The following is a 6,007-nucleotide window of genomic DNA, read 5'->3' on the forward strand; positions in this document are numbered from 1 at the left end:
GCCGGGAGCGGGTGCTAATCTGGAAAATTGCACCCGCTTCCAGCGAAATCGCGGTAAAATTTCAGCCACAACCACGTCTCACGACCGTGAGATAGGTGGTTGGGACTCGTCCGGGATACCAACCGAATATATATATGTCATTATACGACTATATAATAACATCTTCAGATCCTTAGAGTAATCTAGAGTTCCTGTGTTTTTCATTTTATGAACATAGTAGTCCCGCTAAACTGCTCCCACCCAGGTCGCTGGAATACAACTTTAGCTTCCTTTGCGTCAATACATTCTCCAATGTAAGTTATTGTGTTTCTATAGGATTTTATATCTTTTAAACTTAGCGTCCCATTCACATATTCTCACCATTCGGTCCTCGATCTGCCTTTGGGTACGCTACCATTTATTTTACCTAAATATACTTGTTTCTTCAGTCATACTGCTTTCTTCCTATCAACATATTTAAACCATCTCAAAAAATGTCTTTCAGTGTTGTTGGACAGTGTTTGTTTTGCACCACATTCTTGAAGAATCCTTTCATTATTACGTTTATGTAAAAAAAATTGTGCTTAACAGACTGAAAAATGTAAAAAAAAGTAAGGATTTTCGGGTACATTTAAGAACAGTCAAGTTTAGAGGATTATTTCTTATACAAGGGGGATGGGAAAAATTTTTAAAAATTCATGAATGTGCGGAAAGCCGTTGTGAACCAGTTGCAGTTGAGAAATTTAAAAAATAATAAAAAATGTTGCTTAAAAACACAAAAATGTGCAACTATATTATCTTCAGTTCTAATACAGATATTAAAGCGATTCAAACTGCAAACTGTAATGGATAGGCTAGTCTTATTTTTTGTGAAAATCGCGATATTTTTAGACATTTTTTGTTGTAAAACAAGTGACAGAAAACAGGGGGGGGGCGTTTTTTTTTACTGCCGACTGCTGGTCCCTTTCTTCGATCCGTGGCCAGGTGCCATCCAAGCATTCAGAATCAGGGACAAAAGAATGGCATCAGCGGTTGGCAGTAAAACAAAAAAGGCCCCCCATTGCTTTCTCTCACTTGTTTTTCAACAACAAAAAACGTCTAAAAATATCGCGATTTTCGCAAAAAATAAGACGAACACATCCTTCCGGGTGATTGAAAATAAATACAGAGCCTATCCGTTACAGTTTGCAGTTTGAATCGCTTTAATATCTGTATTAGAACTGAAGATAATATAGTTGCACATTTTTGTGTTTTTAAGCAACATTTTTTATTATTTTTTAAATTTCTCAACTGCAACTGGTTCACAACAATTTTCCTCATACTCATGAATTTTTTCAAATTTTTCCCATCGCCCCTTGTATAAGTAATAATGCTCTAACCTTGACTGTTCTTAAATGTACTCGAAAATCCTTACTTTTTTTTACATTTTTCAGTCTGCTAAGCACAAAATTTTTTTTACATGAACATCTTCAAGCTCATTAACGTAGAACACTTTCAGCTTTTAAATGACTCTTTTTTTTGTTGTGCTAGCATTTTTTTGACTGAGTTGTTAAGCTTCGAAGGCAAATGCCTATAGTTTTCTCGCCGATAGTAGTTATATCTTCTCATCATCTAACGTAATTTTGCATGCTGTTTTAACACATTTCCATTCGAATACAGTAATTTGTGTTTTATTCGCATTAACTTGAAGTATTTATAGTATTCTTTCTACCCAACATTCTCTACAAACCTTAAATTGACTCTGCCGTAAAAATCTTATCATCTGGAAACATCATGCCACGCACCTTCACTGTCCCGAGGTCCACACCTTCTTCGTCTAGAGGCATATTCTTAGAAACTTGTCTATGAATATAATAAACAGCTAAGGCGACACAACGCATCCTTACCTAACACCTTGCCTAATGTCGAACCAGCCACTCTGTTTCCCATTTATCCTCATACTTGCTTTGCGACCTGCATGTTCATATATTGTTTTTAATGCTTTTAGTAGCCATCAGGAAGTCCCGAAGCTTACTTTCTTCCACCCTATTAAACGCTATTTCAGGGCAAAAAATGCAGAAGAAACTTTTTTGTTTCCCCTTAAACTTTTTCTGTGATCTGATATAAGCTAAATATCTGATTTGCAGATGATCTCCCTACCATGAATCCACATTGGGCTTCCCAGATTTATTCGTGTGTTATTTCTATTACCCTATGAATAAGTATACTATGATATAATTATTTTCAATTTTGCGATTTTTAAAGTTTAACCCTTTCAAATGGTATACCAGCTTTGAATTCAAGAATTAGAACTTGTTGTAATCTATAAGTTAAACAATTTTAAAATTTAAGCCTTAAAGGAGTATTCTGATGTGATCTGTCAGAAGGGTCGAATTTGTTGTTGTTCGTTTTTTCGATAGTTTACGGGCATCGAATTTATATCTCCCAGTCGGCTTAGGCGATTCCTTCCTTTTTGAGAAAATTCGAGTCCCCTGGCTTTGACGTTGAATAAGTATATGAAGAAAAAATGGTAGGTTAATGAAAGAGGTATCATTTTAAAGGTCCAAATGTTGTACTATAATGAGCCGAAAAGTAATATTCTAAAAAATTATTTGTAGGTTACAGATATGAAAATCTGATAGAAAGTAAGGAAATTTGATAGCTTTTAAAAACAGTGAACTTTGAAGCATAGTTTTTTATTGAGAAAAGAATAGGAAAAATCTGAAAAAAAAATCATAGTGGTGCATTAAATATTTCTGAACAGATTGCTGTCGAAAAATTTGCAAAATATAAATAATTGTTCGTTTTTTGTGAATAAATATGCAACCGCACTATCTTCATTCCTAATGAAGACAATGAAGTGATTTAAATTGGGGTTAGTTAGTTGAACTATCTGTAATAGTTTTCAATTTGAAGGAAGTATGTGCTTCTTGTTGTCTTCGTACAAATTGCGATATTTGAAGTCAGTTTTTTATATAGGAAAGCAAGTGTGAGAGCCCAGCGTTGTGCCGTTTTGGCAGGGGATTCTTCCTCGGTTTTCCTCAGCACAGGGAAAGGGTTTGAAGGCCAGAGTGAGGTTAGGAGGCATAAGTTGGGTATGTGTGGCTGAGGAAAACCGAGGACTATCCCCTGAAAAAACGGCACCACGCTGGGCTCTCGCACTTGCTTTCCTATATAAAAAACTGACTTCAAATATCGCAATTTGTACAAAGACAACAAGAAGCACATACTTCCTTCAAATTGTAAACTATTACAGATAGTTCAACTAACTAACTCCAATTTAAATCACTTCATTATCTTTATTAGAACTGAAGCTAGTGCGCTTGCGTATTTATTCACAAAAAGCGAACAATTATTTATATTTTGCAAATTTTTCGACAGAAATCTGTTCAGAAATGTTTAATGCACCACCATGATTTTTTTCAGATTTTTCCGATCATTTTTTCAATAAAAAAACTAAGCTTTAAAGTTCACTGTTTTTAAAAGCTATCAAACTTCCTTACTTTTCATCAGATTTTCAAATCTGTAAGCTACAAATAATTTGTTGGAATATTACTTTTCGGCTCATTAACGTACAACATTTGCACCTTTAAAACGATACCTCTTTCATTAACCCACCATTTTTCCTTCACATACTTATTAAACGTCAAAGCCAGAGACTCGAATTTTCCCGCCGATAGTAGTAATATCGCTTCATAGTAGTGGACGAAATTGCGCGCGCTCAAGTTTCAGAGCAGGACGTATAAGGAATCGGCATTCGAGACATCTATTTCGTGTTTATACCTGTATCTATATATACAAGTACACTGCTCTTCCGATTTAAGTTCGATTTCGAGGAAGGCCTGAATGAACTTTGATTTAAATTGGAAGTCTCTAAACGTATACAAGCCAGGATCGTGTGAAAAACTTAAAGCGCTTTTTTCTCAAAACGACATTTTTGCACCTGGCGCAAATATTCTCTCAAGAACGGCTAAACCGATCGATTTGAAATTTGAACACAATACTCAGCACATTTATGATTATCGCCCGTACCTCGATCATGTTCAAATTTTCATTATAAACCTACAATTTTATCGCATTTATGAAGTGAAAAACGTGTTTTTTGTTATAGAAAAAGCACGGCTATTTTGTTAATTTACATTAAAATATCACAATGAAGGTACGGGCCATAACAAGGGAATCACACAGAGGGTCGGAATCACCTGTACCAGCAGGTTCAAAATTGTTTTAATCAGTGTAAAAGCACCTATATAAATAAATAATAAATATTTTTCAATCGTAGACCATTTTTATTCTAATGTCCTAGCCCATACCACTCGAGAAAAAAAGCTTACGCCATTATGTGAAATAATTTACAAATAAATTTTTGAAAATGAGATTAATTTTACGCGTTTACATTATAATACTCCCTTGAACATTCAGAAGTAATTACAATGTACCCAGAAAAAAAGTTCTGTGTTTTAAAAATTCTTAAATTGTAAGTAATTTGTTTCTCCTTTTTAATGGAAAAGAGTCAAAAGTCATATATCTAAAAAAAAAAGTAGTTTTTCTATGATCATAAGAATCAAAATATGCTTTTTGGAATTGAATTTTTCTGGCCAATTGTTCTAACGATTTCAGCCATAGAAAAATTGACTTTCAAAATTGGAAACAGCAGACTTGTAGAGAATGTTTTCTCGGAAAAAATAAGCCATCACTTATTAAAATGCAATCATTTTTCAATATTTGGTAAAAAACGACGGTCATAAAAAATTCAATTGCAAAAAACATGGCTAAAATTAATAAAATTAACATTATTCATTAAAAAAAATTTATTCATGAAATTGACATCACTTATAATATTTTGATTCTTAAATCAAGGAAAAACTATTTTTTTCCGATTGACTTTTGGCACAACTACATTACTGAATAAATTACTTTGCTGACTAAATGGTTAACTTAAATATATAGAATTACGTTTAATTACTTCTAATTAAAAGATTAATCGCGTGTGAACAAAGAACATTTTATTATTAAACTAACAAATTTTTTTGTCAACGAAAAGTATATGTAGGTATTTATATTATTATTATTATTATTATACCATTCAGCCAAATATCTTTCTTGGTAAGCATGCCTCACTAGGTTCTAGCCTCTTTATAGTTTATACTGTCGCGTCGGTGATCAGTGAGTTCATATGAGAGAGCGAAGTGTACGAGAAGGCGTGAGAGCACCCCCCCCCCCCGCCTAGAAAGGAGGGGGGTTGATTTTTAGATTAATCTAGAATTCCTTTGTTAATTACTTTAAAAACCATGTTTGTTTCACAATACTGCTCCGTCCTAGTTCGTCAATCAAAATATATTTTTCAAATTGTGAATCTAAGTTTCTGTGAAGTTTGATTCTCTTTTTACTTAATGCGAAATTCTCTGTGAATTTTATATTCTCTTGCGTTATAGAAGCCTGGAATGAGACTCAAGGCCGTAAGGAATTTCGAAATTCGAATAGGCACGCCATCCTCTAGCTTCAGACACGAGATGCTTACTTAATCACAAACAGGGAGTATCGACCAACATCCTGCTGTAATTACTCCTTTTGGATGAGAGTCGATTATGCAGTGATTATTAGATTCGATCATTCGAGGGATTCACTAAATGAGTCTTCAAAAATGCAGGACAGTTGCACCAATTTGGCACAAAAAAATTATATTATCGATAATTTGAACACATCTAAAAGATCAGTGAAATTTTAAACTCTATCGAAATCTCAGTTAAAACAAATTCGAATAAAAATGCTCTTATCTTTAAGCTCTTTCTGATTATTGCTGATTGCAGATAAAGAATTTAAAAGGCGAAAAGTTGAAAAGAGAGGAAATTACGTTTAATACTTATCTTATCGAAAAAAAGTAAAAGGAGGACATTTCCTTATTATGATATACTTCAATGTGCCAATAAGAATTTATTAGCATGAATTCTAAATAAATTGGCGACAATCTAGACCTAAAAATAACTGTGGATAAAAAAACAAAACCACCTAAATCAATAATGTGCACAAAGGAAATAAATGAAAATCG

The sequence above is a fragment of the Belonocnema kinseyi genome, chromosome 2 (assembly GCF_010883055.1).
Source record: "Belonocnema kinseyi isolate 2016_QV_RU_SX_M_011 chromosome 2, B_treatae_v1, whole genome shotgun sequence".
NCBI lineage: Eukaryota > Metazoa > Arthropoda > Insecta > Hymenoptera > Cynipidae > Belonocnema > Belonocnema kinseyi.